This window comes from Eurosta solidaginis, chromosome 1 (genome assembly GCF_040869045.1).
Source record: "Eurosta solidaginis isolate ZX-2024a chromosome 1, ASM4086904v1, whole genome shotgun sequence".
Taxonomy (NCBI): Eukaryota; Metazoa; Arthropoda; class Insecta; order Diptera; family Tephritidae; genus Eurosta; species Eurosta solidaginis.
Window position 1 is genome coordinate 236,303,722 of NC_090319.1, and position 22,200 is coordinate 236,325,921.

General features: G+C 36.4%; 1 protein-coding gene across 1 annotated transcript in view; it reads left to right on the forward strand.

Moving 5' to 3' along the window:
* The first annotated feature begins 1,815 nt into the window (after positions 1-1,815).
* The window catches only part of Abd-B (Abdominal B), a 99,867-nt gene continuing 79,482 nt past the window's right edge, over positions 1,816-22,200 (forward strand). Inside the window, exon 1 of the mRNA XM_067769178.1 lies at positions 1,816-1,926. The gene's annotated coding sequence lies outside the window, so the exon portion shown is untranslated. The remainder of the gene's footprint in view (positions 1,927-22,200) is intronic.

Genomic DNA, 22,200 nt, shown 5'->3' on the forward strand with positions numbered 1-22,200 from the left:
TGCAAATACAAAAAACAATTATAAATTTGTTTCTGTTTGATCGTAAAACGGAATTTTATTATCGTCACCGGCTACGAAAACAACACGAACAATCAAAAACAACACACGATCTGTTAACAATATACATATTTGTGTTTGAAAAATAAATTACAATAATCGGTGAAATAAAAACGAATCACATTTAAACTGTTTGTGTGTCACTTTTCATTAACACCCGGCTTTACCAAGCCTTCGGGAACCATAAACTTACGCAACATAACTATTTCTACGATTGCTTATTGTTTTCTTGGCATCGTACTGGAATACCCCCAATAAAAATATTTACGACCAAATTAATGACGTCAAATTTTGTCTTTAATTATTGTCAAAATAAATGGTGAAACTGTTGAACGTAAATTGCTCGCATCATTATTATTAAAAACAACAAAACCAAAAAAATAAAAAACAGGTATTTAATTAATTAACTATGTTATACAATTAACAAGTAAAATGCTTATGAAAAATCCACCTTACGGTTTGCATACATACATACATATGTATGAAAAATTGTGGTGTTTTTCTCTAAATACTTGAAATTCTAAATATTGATGAAACATTAAAATTTACGCGAAACAATTTAAAAAAATTGTGTTAATCCAATATAAAATATGTGGGCCTGCAATGAACATTTGTCCTTGCTTATACGTTCGCCTACACGAAATGAACACACACACAGCATAATTTCACTACATATTATCTATGTACATATGTGCTCTCTTATTAGCCTCTTCAACGTTTGTGTTAAAGAAAACGTGTGGTGCTCTCTGACTCAACAATTAAACACTCAAACGGTCTATTGTGTTTTGCTTTCTTTGGCTCTGGTTACTGGTTTTTGACGGCTGTGCACATACTTACATATATATATATATATATATATATATATATATATATATATATATATATATAGATATATGTATATTTTTACTAATATACATTCGAATAATACAAACAAATTTAAATAATTCAAAACTGATCTAAATGGAACTAATAACATATTGCTTGGATTGGTAATCTACATGTCTTTGTGGTTCGTATTGCTTAGACTTCGATACCATCGCTTGCGTTTGCGGCGTAATATTTATTTTTGTCACCAAACTGTTCCCTAAAAAATCCTTTTTATTGTTTTTGTTCAAATCGCGTTCAAAATAACCGTAATTATTCCACCGCTTCCCCAAACCCCAACTATCCCGCTGGCGTGCGCTCTTTACGACCCCCACGATGTCTCGGCAGTCGGGTCGCACGCCGCTGCCGGGGCTTGGTGGGGGCCACATCATCACGCTCCACATCCAACCGCTACTGCTACGGGAACCGTGCCCACTGGTGGAATCATCAATCAACAACCCGCCTCGAATACCATTAATCAATTGCATCATCACCCGCACCATCATCATCATCATCACCATCCACACCTGCAACACCATCATCATCTGCAACATAATGTACCGACTGTGTCAGCGAACTCAACATCACATATACCAACGGCCGCTGTGCTTCCATTACAACAACAACAAACTACAACGACTTCGCATTCCACGCCAACACACGCGGTTATGTATGACGATCCCCCTCCAGTGCCAATCGTGTCCTCACAGCAGCAACAACAAGCACTACACCTATCCTCCCAGCAGCAGCAAACCGCTTCTGCATCAGTTGGTGGTGAACACAGTCCATCCCGAACACCGTCAGTCGTTCCCTCACAAACACAGCAACATCTCACATCACCCCACCATCATCAGCAACAGACAAATAGTGTTCCGACTGGTGCGACAACTAATCTTCAGCAACAGCAACAACAACAAAGTACAGCAGTGGCGTCCGGCCAGACACAGATTGTTGCACCGACAACGGCGAGCGTCTCTCCTTCGAGTGTTAGTTCTCAACCTCCAGGTAAGTAAATTAGTTCCTCAAATATAATTACGTATAGGGTTTTGTTTCATTCAATAGAATATAGAAAAAAAATTAAGTGTGGCTTATAGCCCATTTTTTTCTGGAAAAATTTTACGCTCAATTTTGCACTCGGAAATTATATCTTTTGAACTAGATTATTTGGCAAAACGGAGAGAGCTTTGAAGCAGCAATAGCGCGATTTTATTTCCAGAAAAGAGAACACTATCAGAAATTATAGTAGGAATACCAACGTCAAAATTTTGCATAGGGCCATATCCAGCGTCACCTACATACGTTCTACTGATCGACACAAAATTGCAGTTTTTCTGAAAATTTTCAACACGTTTCAAAATAGGGTGGCACAGGTAGTAGAGTGTATATGATGTTCTTCATGAATCATATCAAACTTATCTGCGGCCGAAATAGTTTGGTGGTAGCGCGCTCCGCCTACCACACCAAAGATCGTGGGTTCAATTCCCGTGCAAATCAACATCAAAAATTTAGAATTTAGTATTTTCAATGAAAACTAGTCTGCCATGCAGATACCGTTCAGAGTCGGCTTAAAACATGTAGTTCAAGTCCCGTCAATTGTAGGAAAAATTAAAAGGATCATGACACAAATTGGAAGAAAAGCTCGGCCTAAATCTCTTCGGAGGTATATCGCGCCGTGTATTTATTAATTTTTTATCTGCAAACAATTTAAAATTGCAGAAAATCGGCATTTTAAGCCGTGTCTTACACATTTCCGGAATAATTTGGTTTTTGGGTCCTACAACTTTGCTATATAAATTCTGCGAATTGCTTCATTTAATCCAAATGAAGCTTTACTTTTCAGGAATAGGTATTTATAGAAAGTATAACTGGTGAGCTGGCCGCCGTGGGTTCATTTTAATCTGCTATGGTTTCCTATTAACACATTGATGATGGTCAGTGTGAATAACGTTTCACATCCCATAAAATTTGACCAGGAAATAAGTTTTGTTAGTGAAACAAGGAAAAAGAAGGAGTATTTAGATGAAAATACTGATAATTATCTTGTAACATGCCACTTTCATTGGGCATACGTGATACATTCACTACGACTCGTACCTATGTATACTTAGGGCCGGATTAACAGGTAGGCAGTTGCTTGGGCCCCCGATTTTAGGGGCCCCCGAAAAATGAAAAAGACTTCAACAATTTTCTTACAAACATAAAATTCTAGAGATTGAAAGATAAATATAATCAGAACTGAAAATAAATTTTACTTAAATAAATAAAGCTGAATTTAAAAGGCGACGACCGACAAACTAGACAAGGTTTCTAAAAAGTATATTTCCGACTCATTTGAGAAATTGTATGAGCGTGCAAAGAAGTGTATCGAAGTGAAAGGAGAGTATATTTAATAATAAAAAGGGTTTATAACTTTGCCTCAGTTGGAAGGTCAAGTCTATCGAATCAAACTTTAAAGTTTCTTACTGAAGAATGTGGTTTAGATATTCAAAATTGTAGAGGACAATAATATGACAACGCATTAAATATGTCCGGGAAGTATAAAGGTGTGCAAGCTAGAATATCGAGTTTGAATGAGAATGCGATCTATGTTCCCTGTTCCGCGCATTCCCTTAATTTGGTTGGAGAGCGAAGAAGTGGTGTTTTTATGCAGTAGATTTTTTCGCCATTAAGCAGACATTATATAATTTTTTCCGCTTCCATCTATCGTTGGGGCGTATTAAAAAATAAAATAAACAATGAGAAAACTTTGAAGACATTGTCAACTACGATTATTTGATATAATATTAGATGCTCTAGAAATCATTACTGATGATGAATCATAAAATACTGATACTCGTTACGTGTATCGCGAATAAAATGCAAAAATTCGAATTTGGTTTCATGATGATTTAATGGAACTCTATTTTGACTGCTATGCGTTCAGTGAATAAGTCATTGCAAAGTGAAAAAGCAGATTTGCAAACGTGTTAGAAGAGAATTTAGTATCATTCCGTGAAAAGTTCAATGATTTCGAGGAAAAAAACAAAACAATTATTACCTGGTGTAGGTTATACAGAAATCGTAAAACGTACTCATCGTAGAAAAAACCAACCTAATGACGGAAATGCTCCAGAAGTAGAATTTTCGCCTCGCGATGATTTTAGGACAAAAGGTTTCCTCGAAATCGTCGACAATCTTCACAGTGAAAGTATATGGAAGTTTCAGAGAGATTTGCATTTCTCATCAACTTTTCTCTAAGTGATGGAGACCTCCACGAAGCTATAAATTACTTAGTTAATATTTATTGTAGAGACTTGGAAGAATTTTTCATTGGAATGAAACAATTCCAAAGTTACGTGAACTCCAGATACACTGATGCACAAAAAACTCACAGTCATTTGTATAAGATTCTAATGGAAGATCGTTTCACCAATGTATTTCCTAACACAGAAATATCTCTTCGGATTTGTTAACATTAATGATCACAAATTATTCTGCCGAACGATCCTTATCGCAATTGAAAAGAATCAAAGCTGCTGAAAGAGCTACAACGCGACAAGAGCGACTCGAGATGTTAGGTATACTTTGCATTGAGTCAGATTTCTTGAACAAAATCCATATTGATGAATTTGCCTAAAACAAATGTAGAAAACGACATGTTGTAGGTGGTAATTTTATTGATATTAATGCATTCTGACAATAAAATTTTTCGAAGGATATAACTTTGTATTTTTTAATCGAAAAAAGAAGGGAAGGGATGTGAAAAAAGGGCCCGCTGAGGGTTAATCCGGCCCTACAGGTAGGTATGGCAATGAAGGAATGGAAAGATTTTTCACTTGTATGAATTCAGAATGAGAAAAATTTATATGCATTGACATTTTCTTCATTATTATAAAAATTCATATATGTATGTAAATATTAAAGGAAAAATATATGTACTTGCCCTTTGCGAAAAATCCTGGCTTAGAAGTACAACGACAAAGTCCGCAGTATAAGCATTCCATGGAAAATCGTTAATTTTAGTCGTTTTCGAATTGCTCTCCTTATACATACATTTTCAAAGCAAATAAATTTTAAATATATCACACCTCAACGTGGTGGTGTGAGGAGGAATTAGGAGAAAGAATACAAAATAATATCAGCTTGAGAAAAAAAGTTAGACAGCAAAAAGGAGAAACAAATTGAAAAATTAAATATCGTTAGCTTAATGTGAAAATGTGCTAAGTCACTTTTTACGAATTTTACAGGAGACGAAAAATACTGAATAATTTTTGAAATAACTTTTTTTTCAAAACTGTGAATGAGGATACCTTAGTTACAATACTTTTGAGTGTAGAAGCTTTGAAAAAGATAAGCAAAAATCATGTATGCTAACCCAGCAGCTATTTTATGACTTAGCACAATTTCCTCACTCAAAACAAATTTTTCTCCTGACTTAGCACTTTTTACTCAATATGTTTCCCATCACTCTACCCCTTTAATGATTGAAATATAACACTAAAACTATAATTTTCACACAAATACTATTTATTTGTCAAACTATTTCTAACTATTGGCGGTCATCGTGGTGTGATGGTAGCGTGCTCCGCCTACCACACCGAATGCCCTGGGTTCACACCCCAGGAAAAGGAACAAAAAAATTTTAGAAATAAGGTTTTTCAATTAGAAGAAATTTTTTCTAAGCGGGCTCGCCCCTCGGCAGAGTTTGGCAAGCACTCCGTGTATATTTCTGCCATGAAAAGCTCTCAGTGGAAACTCATCTGCCTCGCAGATGCCGTTCAGAGTCGGCTCAAAACAAGTAGGTCCCGTCCCGCCAATTTGTAGGAAAAATTAAAAAAAAGGAGCACGACGTAAATTGGAAGAGAAGCTCTGCCTAAAATCTCTTCGGAGGTTATCGCGCCTTACATTTATTTATTTATTTTATTTCTAACGGTTCTGATCTGGACTCCTTTGCCGGATGGTGCGCAGACAATAACTTATTTTTAAGTTCAAACAAATGCTGTGTTGTGTCTTATTCCATAAAGACAACTGCCACATACTTTATCTACAAACTAAATGCTAAATCTCTTAATCGTTGTCAAGAGAGTAAAGACTTGGGTTTACTTTTTGACTCCAAACTCTCTTTTTCTAGTCACATTGATTTCGTTGTTTCAAAATTTGTTGCAATGGTTGGGTTCAGTAGATGTAACACCAGTGACTTTAAGGACTCTATGACGTTGAAGGCACTTTATATATCCTTGGTCAGAAGTGGTGTTGAATATTGCTCAATAATATAGAATCCTTTCTATGAATCTAAGTCCTATAAAATTGAGAAAGTTCCAAAAAATTTTACAAAATTGCTTTACGTATGCTTCACTGGCCAGACGGCCTCCCATCATATACCAGCAGTCATAAATTGCTTGGTCTTCAGGCTTTGCATGAGAGAAGAACTTTTATCTCACTCATGCTTGCCTATAATGTAATAAACTTTAGCACGAATTGCTCTGATTTATCTACTTTGTTCATTCCATATATTCCACTGCGTGATCTTCGGCATAATAGATTATTTATCGAAATAACTCATAAAACGAATTATGCTATGAATGAACCTATAACTAGGACTATACATCCAGAAAATCGATGCAGTAGTGTTCTTAATTTTAATAACAGCTAATATCAGTTTAAGCTTGAATTGTTTTCTATTTTTAACTAGTCTGTAAGAAAGCATGTAGTTATCGACATGTAAGAATTGAAGTAGATTATAGTCAGCGCAAACATTTATCATACACCAAAGGCATGTCTCAATTGGGTAAATCAATTTCAAGGGGTTGTGTTCGCAACCCTCTCAAGGGGTTTCCAGCACAATATATAGCTTCTCCAACCCAATTGTTAACTCACCTAACCGTGGCGAATCCTGTTTCATTGACAGCCGAGGCTCTGGCGACCCCAAGTTCCCCATGGAACTAGGGGGTGGGGAGGGGGGATGGCCTAGAAGGTTTAATGTGATCATATAAATCGTTCCCGAGATGGTCGAGCTAGTAGTACCTTAATAGTGCTTTGCTACCGGAATGTACCGGATCTATATCCGGCAAAGGGCCATCAACATCGGTAACATTCCCCAAAGCCTTGGGGGAGTGTCTTTATCGTTAACACAACAACAACAACAAAGCATGTACTTTTAGACTGAATGAATTAAATAAATAAATAAAATGTGCGCACAAGGAAAATACTAGTAATTCAGATTGATATTACTGACAGGTTGACTTAGCACATTTTCTTTAACAGCTGAAGACTTAGTACAGTTACACATCATTGCCCACAGCACGTAAAAATGAAAAATTTAAATATTTTTTTATTGTGATCCATGTATTTTGAATTCAGTTTTAAAACTGAGTTAAAATGCGATTTTTGAAAAAAAGTGGCTTAGCACATTTTCACATTAAGCTAACGATATGTTATTCTCAGAAATTCCTTAACAACCATTTTTTATTCCTTCATATTAGTTACCTTAATATGTAGAATGTTGATTTCTGAAAATAGACTAAGCCTGTACCTGGAATATGTATATTAATATTAGTATACTGGACTAAATTTCTATGTTTAAACATTGCTTTAGAATTTATGCCGAGTTTCATTTCCAATTTGCGTCGTGCTCATTTTAATTTTTCCTACAAATTGGAGGGACTGGCTTTACATGTTTTACGTTGACTTCGACCAACATTTTCAAGGCCGATGAGTTTTCACTGAGAATCTTTCCATGGCAGAAATACACTCGAAATTACTGCCGAGTTGCGACCTCACTTAGAAAAAGTTTTCTTATTGAGCAAGCTTGTTTCTAAATTTTTGATTTTGCTATGCCCGGGACTCAAACCCAAGATTTTCGGTGTGGTAGGCGGAGCATGCTACGATATATAGTATAAGGGAAAATCGAAATTCGAAAAGTGAGTTTCACACGGGTCCCGTAAAATAAGTTTATTTTTAAACAATTTCTTTTTTTCTAATAAACCTATTTAAATTTTTTTATTTTAACAAACCTTGATACAACTACTACCAAATGGAATATTTGTTTTTTCTTTTCAAATATAAAGAGTTTCCCTAAAGTTTCACCTGACTGACTGGTGTCCCGTACAAACTGATGCTTTTCTGCGATTTTTCTCACACATATACAAATATTTCAAGAGTAGGTTTCTATTTTTATTTAGACATGTACCCCACAATATTAATGCACTAAATACTTTGTCCGAAAAAGTTATAAGTTTTCTTTAGTTAAGGTCTAAAAATGAAAAAAAAAAAAATATGTACTATTTATCCCGTACCAACCGTGGAATGATGAATTGTTGGTAACAATTTTACATTTTTTCTATACTCTGTGCGGTATTTTCCGATCGGGTGACAGCCATGTAGCTTTATACTCTTTTTATGTAAAATCTTTGAGCTGGATATGACAACATTTCGGGAAAAAGCGAAGTCGATCATCCTCCTCCATTAATTACTAACTACTATCAGAAATTGCTGTGTAAATGTATTTTTATGAACAACTAGCAAAGACCCCGCGAACTTCGTTTTGCCGAAAATAAGTTAGATATAACTGAAATACTTTTTGAAACCTGTTGAGCAACTTTAAATTTTTCATTGTGGTTTTATTTTATTTTATAAAAGCTAACATAATTACAGAAGTTATTAAAAAAATGACTTGTGAAAATCAAATGAAATATGGATATACAGTCATGTTAGAACAACATCAGCAGCAATTATTTAGGAAAAAGCATTGCAATGCTCTTTGATAAACAACGCTTTTGGGTTTTCCGTCTTGACTGAAAATGAATAACGCTGGAGGCCTACCAACTCTTGAACATCCAACGTAAAGCTGTCCCTGGGAAAAAACTGGATATTCCAAGTCTAATCCACAGACTTGGAAAGTTTGGCCTTGCGCTTTAATAATCGTTATGGCAAAAGCACGTCGCACGGAAAATTGAAGGCGTTTAAACTCAAATGGCATATCAGTTGGTATCATGGGAATTCGTGGAATCAATACATCTTCACCTTTGTATTTTCCAGTTAAAATTGTGGCTTCAGTGATGTTATTTATAAGCTTTTCACTGCAAGTCTGGTGGCATTACACAGTTTTGGTTGATTAATGTTACGAAGCATTATCACAGGTACCCCAATTTTGAGCTCTTAATTATGTACGAGCAGTCCCGCCACATCGAGTGAATTTAGAAATTCTGTTGGATAGTTCACAACATCTTCTTCATGGATGACAGTATCATTGACTTGTATGATACCAAGTCTCCAATTATTTGCGACTGAATATTTGCGTTCGTTTCGTTGACATCTTTAGTTTTTCCTTCCAAAATAACTCTTTCACTTAACAAAGCATGATTTTTGTATTGCTCTCTTAAATTGGGAAAGACCTACGCAACCAATTGTTCTTTGGTTTCAGTAAATTGGCAAAAGATTTGGGGTAATGTTATCAATCCCATATTGTTAGCACGAATTATACCATGTCCAATAGCTGGGAATTGTTTGGAAAATAAGGCAGCTGTTGGTTCCTCTTGCAGTTGAACACGAATATTCGTTTCAAGTTTAATTACTTTTACAAACTTCCACAAATTGGAAGATTTCAAAGATGCATTTAGTTCATCAGCAGCAGTAGATTTTGGGATAACTGGCAATGTCTGCCGAAAATCACCGGCTAACAATACCAAAACTTCACCAAAAAAATTTTGATTTTCTCGTAAATCTTGTAATGTTCTTTCCAACGCTTCCAATGACATTCGTCCCATACAATTAGGGCACATTGTTGCACCACCTTTGCCATTCCGGACGTCTTTGAAATGTTACATGTCGGATGATCAATAAGTTGAACATTTAAAGGCAACTTAAGTGCAGAAGGCGCCGTTCGACCACCATCCAACAAAGTAGCTGGGATTCCAGAGGACGCTGGTGCTAAAACAAATCTATTTTGTGATCGTAAAGCAGCCAAAAGCAAAGAAATTAAAAATGTTTTCCAGTTTCTCCAGGAGTATCCAAAAAATAAAATCCACCAAGCGCATTGTCGACAGCATGCATAATTGTATGATAAGCTCGTTTTTGCTCTGCATTTAGCTTTTGAATATTTTCATGAAGAAATATTGCCAATTCATTGGTATCGAAATTTCATTCGCGTTCCACTTCTTGATTTAATAAACCATGTATTGGTCGATTGAGCGAGGCCATACCAAGTTGTTCCATTGCTTTATTAGTCATCGAAAAACACATTTCTTCAATTAAAACCAATGCTTCATTATATATTTCGTTAGTGAACTCCAAATCTTGGTTTAAGGTCATAAGACGCATGCGACGCAATATATCTTCGCTTATGCAATCCCGATATTTTCTCCATAACTCAATGGGATTTGATGGGCTACATGTTGATATCAAAATTGAAAAAAAAAAAAAATGTTCTTATTTGATGTGGAGAAGATGTAACATACACATCATTAAGCGCGTTATCCCAATGTGCATCACACTCAAGTAAGTGCAATCTTTGACAGCCCTCACGATACGTCACGCACACATTTCCATTGACCGTCCTCAAATCTTGAAATAAAATTGGACCGCGAATATTAATTAACAGCATACGTAAATAGAAACACTCAGCATTGTTAGGACGCACGGTATAAATTCGTCCTAAAGCACTTGTAAAAAACACATTTGCGAAGCCATGAACTGGTGTTCCTTGTTTACGTCTTTGAAATTCTTTAATCGATTCATTTCATGTAAGGTATTTAGATCGATTACGAACACCCGCACTACGCTGCATCCTTAATCTATCACTTCTACTACGTTCTTCCCTTTCTTCTTCACTTCGAGCAGAACGTAAACTTGCATTTCTGTCCTGTCTGCCTATATTAAATCGTTCGCGTAGTTCTTCTGAGCGGTTAGACAAACGTCTAGCATTACCGGTACGACGACCGATATTGCGTCATATTGGGGGCATAATTAGTGATCACTGAAAAATTTACTTTGAAGTTCAGAAAAAAGAACCAAAAATTTAATATTATCAGCACAAAAACACAATTCACTTTTTATTTTAATCACTGAATCCAATCTGGACGATTTTTTTTTAAATATTTTTCAATCGCTAAATATATTTTCTAAACTTTCCAATGTGTACTATATTTTAAACATATCTCAATCATTGCATTTTCTTTTTAAATTTCCGCTGGTTCACATGTACATACGTACTTATTTTTTAATTAATACGCGAGCTAATTGCAATTAAAACAAACGCAAACCCAGTGAATTATGCATGACAATTACTGTTACTTGTGGTGGGGTGAAGTGTGATGAGGTGAGGTGAGGTGCGGTGAGGTGAGATGAGATGAGGTATCTATCATTAGGAACGTTTCCTTTCAAAATGCTGACGCAAGTTCCAAACGCAAATCAAATCGGTCCAACAATTTAGTAGTTTGGTGGCATACAAAGTACTGAAAACGCAATAAAATTTCGAAATCATGTGGTCGGCCCTGTTCCACATTTTGGACGATATCACTTTAAAAGGTTCACATATTATTCATACCTTTATGTTAATACCCATATCGTATAAAAGCATCCTAGGGTCACCCCTAGTCCAAATTTTGGTCGATATTCCGGGAATGGGTTCTCGTATGAACCCGGTTTCACCTCCTTGTTAAAACTCTCATCAAATACCTATCAATTGATATCCATATCGTACAAAGATATTCTATGACCTATATCTCCAAAAGGCGGGGTCGGGACTCCAGCCCCACCCCGGAAGTCAATTTATGGTAGGAACGTTTCCCTTTAAAGCGCTGACACATGTTCCAAACACAAAACAAATCGGTTCAGCGGTTTGGTAGTTTGGTGGCATACAATGTACTGAAAACGCAAGAAAAATGCGAAATCGTGAGATCTCAGCTTTCCGCATTTTTCGGCCGCAAAATCAAACTTTTTTGAATTTTTTTTATATATAAACCTTCCACAAAGAAGTCCAAGAGACTGCTTTTACAGAATTGAGATCGGCTTAACCATTTGGGCAAACATCGCGGTCGTACGAAAGCAAATCATTTATATATATATATATATATATGTAGATATGTGTATGTGCATTTTTTCATCGCCAAATATGTACATGGGAAGAAGCGGTAAAGGCTACTGATCTCGAATTTCTAGCTGTGTCCGTTATGCATATTTTTTATTTTTATATAGAAAGTGGGCGTAATTTACCAAATTTGTGATTCTATTCAAGGGCAATTCTATTTTAAAAAGGAAAGGTAGTTATAAATAATATCACAACATCTGCAACCGTATTTGAAGTCGATGCAAAAATTTTAGTAGTCGTTGCCACGCGATTTTTTTCAAGATAGTTAAATTAAGTTTTTGTGTCAACGAAGTTTACATATAAAATTTAAGTATTGTAGCTTTACAATTGACGGATATCCCGTTATGTATTGAATTATCACAGAACTATATTTCATTGTGAAATGATATTTAGTAGTACTCCTAGTCGAGGTAACAATAAAAAGTATTGAATTTCACTACAATACATTTCTTTAAATAAAAGTTATTGCAAAACAAGTCTGAAAGGCTAAGTTCGGGTGTAACCGAACATTACATACTCAGCTGAGAGCTTTTGAGACAAAATAAGGGAAAATCACCATGTAGGAAAATGAACCTAGGGTAACCCTTGAATGTGTTTGTATGACATGGGAATCAAACGAAAGGTTTAGTGAGTATTTTAAAAGCGTGTGGGCATTAGTTCATAGGTGGACGCCTTTTCTAGATATCGCCATAAAGGTGGACCAGGCGTGACTCTAGAATGTGTTTGTACGATATGGGTATCAAACGAAAGGTGTTAATGAGAATTTAAATGGGAGTGGGCCTTAGTTTTATAGGCGGACGCCTTTTCGAGATATCGTCATAAAGGTGGACCAGGGGTGACTCGAGAATGTGTTTGTATGATATGGGTATCAAATTAAAGGTATTAGTGAGGGTTTTAAAAGGGAGTGGCCTTTAGTTGTATATGTGAAGGCATTTTCGATATATCGACCAAAATGTGGGCCAGGGTGACCCAGAACATCATCTGTCGGGTACCGCTAATTTATTTATATATATAATACCACGAACAGTATTCCTGCCAAGATTCCAAGGGCTTTCGATTTCGCCCTGCAGAAATTTTTCATTTTATTCTACTCAATTTGGAAGGTGTCAAACCCACTTTTCAAAGTTTTTTCCAAAGTTATATTTTGCGTCAATAAACCAATCCAATTACAATGTTTCATCCCTTTTTTCATATTTGGTATAGATTATGACATTTTTTTCATTTTTCGTAATTTTCGATATCGAAAAAGTGGACGTGGTCATAGTCGGATTTCGGCCATTTTTTATACCAAGATAAGGTGAGTTCAGATAAATACGTGAACTAAGTTTAATAAAGATATATCGATTTTTGCTCAAGTTATCGTGCTACGGACGGTCGACTGTGTATAAAAACTGGGCGTAGCTTTGACGGATTTTTCCCATTTTCACAGAAAACAGTTATCGTCATAGAATCTATGCCCCTACCAAACTTCAAAAGGATTGGTTAATTTTTGTTCGACTTATGGCATTAAAATTATTCTAGACAAATTAAATGAAAAAGGGCGGAGCCACGCCCATTTTGAAATTTTCTGTTATTTTTGTATTTCGTTGCACCATATCATTACTGGAGTTGAATGTTGACATAATTTACTTATATACTGTAAAGATATTAAATTTTTTGACTTAAATTTTTTTTTTAAAGTGGGTGTGTTCGTCATCTGATTTCGCTAATTTTTATTTAGCACACATATAGGAATACGAGTAACGCTCTTGCCAAATTTCATGATGATATGTTCAACGCCTGCCAAATTACGGCTTGCAAAACTTTCAAAATACCTTCTTTCAAAAGTGGGCGGTGCCACTCCCATTGTCCAAAACTTTACTACTTTTATGTTCTACGTCTTAAGGCAAACCCACCTACCAAGTTTCATCGCTTTATCCGTATTTGGTAATGAATTATCGCACTCTTTGTGCTTTTCGAAATTTTCGATATCGAAAAAGTGGGTGTGGTTATAGTCCGATTTCGTTCATTTTAAAGCGCGATCTGAGTTGAGTGCTCAGAAATCTATGTACCAAATTTCACCAATATACTTCAAAATTTACTCAAGTTATCGTGTTTGCGGGCGGACGGACGGACAGACGGACGGACGGACAGGCGGACATGGCTAAATAAATTTCTTTTTTCGCTCAGATCATTTTGATATAGAGAAGTTTATATCTATCTCCATTAATTTATCCGTTACGGATTACCGTTATGCGAACAAAGTTAATATATTCTGTGAGCTCTGCTCAGCTGAGTATAAAAAAAGTGTGATGATGACCCCTCGGACAAATACGCTGACGGATAGACCGACGACCAATGCTAACATAAACATTTTTAAGTCACCACTGCGTCTCATGCGCATTTTTCTGCGCTCCATTTCGGCATGTATCAATCGCGTCATCACTAGAAACGCCATTTTACTCACCGCAGCCTGACATTGTATGTTCTGCACATTAGGGGAACTAAATTCCTAATGGAAGGCTCCTCTCCCAAAACTCTGTGTACAGAGAGTCTATCGCCGTGAAAATGAGAGCAATTAAACATTGCGTGTTCTGCGTTTTCCAATTCGGTGGGACAGTGTGGACAGAAAACATCCTCCTCCATCCTACGCTTATGTAGATACTCCTTGAAACCTCCGTGCCCACTCAATATGTGCGTGAGGTGTTAGACGGCTAGATTTGCCTGGGCCGCTGATGTTCGGCATTATTCGCGTTAGCGCTCTACTAACTATAGAAACTTCCTCTCCCACCGCCCTGAAGTGCTTCTTAAAAGTTATTTTTGAGTCAATGTTTACTCCTAAATATTTCAAGAAAGGCTTTGACTTTATTTCATAATCTCCTATGGTTAGGACTACCCATCTACAGTTCGCTTTGAGGTCACCAACACCACTTAGATCTTATTGCTAGACATTTCCAGCCATATGTTCGTCAGCCATTCCTTTATTCTTCCTTGAGCTTCTTGGCCACTGCTACTACGGCAATGGCATATGCATAGTCGACCATTTGCTTGCCTCCGGAAAGTTCGATTTGTAGCACACCGGCATACATCTCATTACACAGCGTTGTCCCCAGAACAGAACCCTGAGGGATACCGCCGGTGATGTTGTGCTTTCTTGGTCCCTCATCCGTATCAAGGAGGAGTACTCTGTCGCTAAAATGGTTACCAATTATTCTAAGCAGGGAAGCAGGCATGCTAAAGTTTTGTAGCGCTGTTATTATCTGCATCCAGTTCGCGGTGTTAAAAGCATTTCTAATATCCAAAGTATGTGATTATTGCTTCGCGGTTATAGCTTCACGGGCTATATTGACAACTGTTTGTATTGCATCTATCATAGATCTTGATTTTCGAAACCCAAACTGTCTGTTTGGCAAGCCACCTGGGCTTTCCAGGGTTTGCTGCAGGCGCTCACTAATCATCCGCTCGGGAATCATTTCTATCGAATCCAACATACAAAGTGGCCTATATGAGGATGGCTGGTCGGGCATCTTACCGGGTTTCAGCAAAGGGACCAGTCTTTGACGTCTCCATAAGCGAGGAAGACGCCCTCTCGCATGCAGGCGTTGAAGAGGTCCGTAAATACTAATGTCCTAGATCTTATCGCGGATTTAAAGCCTATATTTGGCACTCCATCGGGTCCCGGAGACTTGTTACCTGCAACTCTATATCTTTCTCTGTGATTCGTGAGATTTTCACTCTGCTAGGACCAGTAATCATGTGTCGGAAAAAGAGTTTCGACGATTCGTTTCATCAGTATTGGTAGCATGTAGGTTGCTTTGATTTCTGCTCTATAATTTTGGCCATCTCTGTTTTGTAAGCCAATCCCCAAGGATCAACATCGGCCCTCACCATTAGTTCTTCGAAGCACCCTTTCTTGCTCTTTTTATAGCATTTTTTAGCGCTGTGTAGGTACTGTTTAGCTCATCATATGGTGGTGATGGGCATGCCCTCTGGCCCCTGAGCCGTGATGTGACATTTTCTTCGCTCCTCCGCTATTTCGTCGTTCCATCAGTAAACAGGAGTCCGATTTCCTTTGGTGCGACTTCTTGACATGAAAGTAACCTACGCTGTGCTTAGTGACCTAGATATTTGAACCGACAGGTCCTCCGCATACGTGTATTGTATAGTTGCATCGTTCCAAATAGCATCAAATGTTTGGGGTTTAAAAAGGTGTTGTTTCCATCTTCTTCTTTGTAGTTGATTGGCAGCTATCCTTGGTGAAGTTTTCACCAGCTCTAAGCTAATAGCATTGTGTTCCCTATGTGTGTGGACGTTGCTGATGGACCACTTTGCTCGCCTCTCCATTTCCCTACAAGCAAACGTAAGATCTATAATCGATCGTCTACTGCCAGTATCGAATATACACTTACTGTAAAAAAAAGCCGAAAAACTGTTTTTTCCTGTTACGGCGTTTCTACAGTCACTACAGCTGCGTGATGAAACTTTTTAGTTATTGTGGTTAATATTGATAATTTCTTAACTCGTTATGTGGTATTTTAAGGCGGGAAAGTTAGAAAGTCCATAGCAGTTTTCGTAAAATCAACTATATTTCATATAAGTAATAATTTTATGCCAATTTCACACAGAGGCTTAATGAAATAATTAGTCAAGTTTTCTACATTAAAGCCTTAATTGAACACAATCTTCCATACAAAATACAAATTATTAATTATCTCATTATTGCTTTATTGATTGCCTAATCGAGTGATAAATCCAGTCAGTTTTGCTTGGTGCTTCGAATTTCATTGTCAATGTAACAAATGAGAATCAAAAATAAATTATTTTCAATAAAAGATAATATCGCTTTTTCGAAAATAGGTAGGTACATATTTGGTTAAGTGCAACATCTTTGGGTAGTTGCGCATGCATTCTATTCTGTATTACGGTTAAAAAGAAAACGACTTTATAGTTAAAAAGGAAATGGTTGTTTTCCATTTTAACTATTTTTTATTAAAACGAAATATTTTTTTGGGGCTGCTGACAGAATTCGCTTAATGAAGCAAATGGCCTGTATGAAAAGGGAAACTTAATTATTTCATTAAATATAATTGTGATTCGATTAAGTTTCTGTGTGAAAACGGTATTATCCTTGAAAAAAAAATTAACATAATTGTCTAAATCAAATATGGAAAGCGCCAGCGGAGAACAATATAATGAATTATCCCTAAGGAGATTCTGGACGAAGTATATTGAATAGGTGACTTTATTCACTCGTTATAAAAGTGGACGACCACGAAAGGCCACTGAACGCGTTAATAGGAATATCGTCATGGCAGCTTTTCTGAATACATTTAAAACAGTTCCAGAAACTTTCGCGGAATTGAAGTATAAACATTGATAGTATAAACATGAAAACTATAATATTGTTACGAATATTAGCAAAACTAAGGGGTGCTGCTATCTCTAAGCCGATGCTAAGCAGTGACGCGAATTCACATCAATAATTCAATCATTATGTAGCTACATAAACGAAGCAATAATTGCGTCTACACATATGTACCATGTACGTATACGAGCAGCGGAGAGTCAATGCACAAACACATGCATATATCTGAGATACTCCTATAAGTATGCAATGAGAAAAACTATAAAATTGTGCATTTGTAGTTACAGCTGAGAAGTTTGAGAGCTGCTGGACTAGTAGATTCTGGAAGCGCCTAGAAGATGTATAAAATTGTGTAATTGTAGTTACAGCTGAGAAGTTTGAGAGCTGCTGGACTAGTAGATTCTGGAAGCGCCTAGAAGATGCGAAAGTTGAAATCAAAGAGTATAAAAGGCGACAATTGTAGAGGCGCTGGAAATACTTTTTTCCGTAAGTACACTGAAAGAAATGGTGCTAGTAAAATCAACAAATCGGTTCTGTTGTTCATGACTTAACGGATATTCGGTGAAATTAATCGTATTACGGTTAATTCGACCGAGTTCTTTGTCAAACGAACAAATTAGTTTAGTCATTTTAACAGGAGAGAAATTGTAGCTCTTAAGTTAACAAAATTCTGTAAAATTGACAGATTCCTGGTCAATCTAACTGATTTTTCTGTTAACACAACTAATCTCACTGGTCATTTCAACAGCGATCAACAGACGGGTTGGTGTCGAAATTCTGTATGTACAAAATTCTAAAAACAAAATTCGGCTTTCTAAAATTCTGCTTTCAAAATTCTGTATTAAAATATAATGTTAACAATGTTAACCTTTAACTATGGAGGTGAATTTTTGGGACATAGTATGTGACATGGTGGTAAATTTGACCCCTTGCAAAATTATTTAGATATTTTAAAAAATATTTGGTTTTACATAGTTTTTTTTTATACAATAACATCTTATATCTTTTTCCAAGTAAAATAAATACAACAGACCATTTTTTTATTTTTCAAAAACAAAATGCCCGCTTTATTTCACAAGGGCTTTATTTTTCATTTTATAATAAACACAACATAGTAAATTAAGAAAAAAAGTTATAAATTAAAAAGTGTGTTAAACTTAAAAGGTATTTTTTCACAGCCAAATGTATGTATATAAATGTATGAAATAAATTATCTTAAAAAAGGTTGTACTCTGGAATCCACAGGTCAGTCTTTTGGGGGTATTTTTTACTCATCCATTTCTGTATTTGCGCAGTTTATACATACACGTTTACTACAGCCCATACACATGTGGAGTCTTTCGTTTAAGCCTGCTGGGGCATATGTAACATAGTTTACGTGCTGCACTATTGTCTTCCATGGTCGGTGGAGCTATGGACTCTGTACCTAGAATTTGGCCGATTATGTCTCGCAAAAGCCGAGGGAGTCTTGGGTTATGCTGTCGCCGTTGCAAATGCGGTACTATTAACTGTCGGGCTAATTTTTTTAAAAAGTCTCCTCTTGAACAGTTGTCAAATTCCTTCGAAGATTGGAAGATAATGTAATCGTTCACAGCACTTATATCTAACATTCTATAAAATATGGCTAATGACCAGCGGCGTGACATAAATAAGACATGAATAAAGTGAACATTTCTTGTCAAGTTCATCCACTCCACCTTTTGTATTATTGTAGTCTGCTATCATAGCAGGTTTCCCAGTAAATGGATCATCTTCTTTTTTGTGATGCATTGAGCTTAACAATATGACGGCACGATTTATACGAGGCACATATGACAATATAGTAACGTCTTTGGTGAACCCATACATGGATGAACTCAACTTTCTAGACTTTTTGGGCTGAAATTCCGGGGGAATCTCTCTCTTGTTTTTTTTTTTAATGTTCCCAAATAAGTTATGCTACGCTTTTTTTATTCTTCTACCACCTGGATTGAAGAAAACCAATTGTCAGAGTTACATTTCGCGCACTTCCTTCTAAAGGTTTACAAAGTCTTATCACTGATTGTGTTGGTATTGCAAGTCGTTTTTCTTCATTTGTCAAGCCAACTCCATCGGAATTTTTCCCAAAGTAATTATATGCATTGGAAAGATACTGTATGCGTGCATCTGTCAAACACATTATTTTGATACCATACTTTGCTGGCTTCTTTGGCATATATATCTTGAACTTGCATCTACTCCGAAATGGCACCAACATTTCATCAATGCAAGCATGAGTTGCAATCGAATAACTTTTTTTACAGTTTTCTACAAATTTGTTCGGAACCTGCAGCTAATGGATCACTCGCCAATCGTTGATTTCTATCAGAAGAGTTATCAAAACTTAAACAACTGAGAATGCAAAGAAACCTAGTTTCGGACATTGTACATCTAAACATGTCTCGTCCAGTTCCATATGTAGAGAAAATAAATTTTGTGTCTTCGTGGTTAGACTTGAATACGGATGTGTATATTAAAATTCCGAAAAACGCTCTCAATTTAATTAAATCAAGACATTTTGTTTCGTTTTTTCCACACACATCAAATTTAGCTTTCAATTTTGCATTTGTATGTTCTAAAATCAAAGCTTCCATATCACTGTCAAAAATTCTTGACCAGTATCCACATAAATCCGTTTCAGGATTTTGATGCAAAGCCACTGGCAATCGTACAATATTGTGCAGAGGCGTTCTTACAGCGCGTGTAGGTTCAATTGCTGACCACTTAAATCCGTTTTTACCATAATAATAATTCACTCCAGACTCGCCAATAATTTCTCCAACATCAGTTGCATTCCCTTCAACGGCTTCAATCTCCTCAGAATTATCTTCAACTGCTCCATCGGAATCATAGTCTTCATCGCTGGATTCCGCTTCTTCAAGACAAAACGTCGGATCAGTAATGTCATCTTCAAAGACGCTGAAGTCCTCATCATCTTCAAGCAATTCGGCTATCAAAGACTCGCTTAATGATTTTGATCCTGACATGACCTATATACATCCATAAATAGGTCACATAATTTAAAATTTAACAAATCACGAAACAAATTTTCTCTACTAAATAATTTATTACTAGCTAGACGGAGGAGTGGTCATATATTTTCTATGATAAACTAACACTAAGTCCGACGTGGGGTAAATTTTTTTCTATTGAAAACTTACGCTTACCTGGACGTGGTAGTAAAATATTTTCTTAAAAAAGCTTGCTTAAACCTGGAGGAGTGGTAATTTTTACCCCAACATACGTATTTCTCCGCTCGTGCTACACCTATAACAGCCAAAACACAACTTATCAAAAATCAACACGAATTGAGAAGCTACTGAGAAAATGAAACTGAAAGAGTGCAGCATAAGAGAGCAACTTAAAAAAATAGTAAGAGAGGGTCAATTTTACCACCACCTCCATAGTTAAAGCTTAAAGAGGTTATGTAATTATTTTGAAAAAGTGCACCATGCACAGTAATTCTGCGTAGAACACCTGTCTGCATAGGCGGCCTTCAGCCGCGCTTATAAAAAATAACCCTGGGCTACGCCATGCCAAGTCCGGGTGTGTGATGTCCTTCTGCGTAGTATACCCTTCTGCGTAGTATACCCTTCTGCGTAGGCGGCCTTCGGCCACACTTTAAAAAAATAACCCTTAGCCGATCCAAAACAGGCTACGCCATGCCATGATCCCGGAATTTTGACTTCCAGAATTAAACATGCAGAATTTTGAAAAAGCAGAATTTTAGAAAGCAGAATTTTGAAAAAGCAGAATTTTATTCAAGCAGAATTTTTTTCAAGCAGATTTTTTTTGCAATTTACAGAATTTTGTCACCCAGAATTTTGTAACACAGAATAATGATACGCTCCCTCAACAGTCAATACATGAGCAAATTTCAACGAGAATTTTACGCTCACTGCGCTCTCTACTTTGTACTTATGACGATAGTGCCACTTGTTTAAAAAAAATACCAAAATAAGAAAACCACCAAATCAGAAAATACACAAAACGGGAAAACAATAAAAAACTAGTTTTTCAGTTATCAATACAAAATAAAAAAACCCGTTTTTCAATTTACTGTGCACAAAATTATGAGATACCGGGACACCTATTTATCGGGTACAATTTTGCAACTTCTCCTCCAAGCGAAATGCAAAATTGCGCCCTATTGTTGCAAAAGTTTTGTTCGAACGCACAGGATTTTTCAAAAGTTAGTAACATTTTGTTGAAGTTTTTACGAATTTTCACTCACGCGAACGAATCTAGTGAGATAATAAAAAACATTCTTTTTTAATGTTGATGTTTCCGACAACATAAAATTTTGAGTTGTTTTGGAATCGTTTCAACTTAAAGTGTTACGCAAACTAAACTTGTCGAATTACATGTAAAGTTACTCCAGTGGTGAATTACCTTCTAGCAATTTGATTCATTACTTTTCTATAACTTACAAGTTCTCTATTTAAAACGTTATGTCAAACATTTTTACAAGTTTTGTTCGAAACAATCAAGTGTGGCAACTACATGTGAGAGAAGAAATTGAGAATGAGCTGAGCTGCAACTGAAAGAATTGAGAATCAGTTTTGTGACTACTATTTTCATTTCTATATTCATATATATGTATATGTAGCAAGCATGCGTATTTATGTATTCACATATTTACGTATTTTTATGGCGGCCGCCGTGGTGTGATGGTAGCGTGCTCCGCCTACCACACCGAAGACCCTGGGTTCACACCCCGTGAAAAGCAACATCAAAATTTTAGAAGCAAGCTTTTTCAATTAGAAGAAACAATTTCTAAGCGGAGTCGCCCCTCGGCAGTGTTCGGCAAGCACTCCGAGTGTATTTCTGCCATGAAATGCTCTCAATGAAA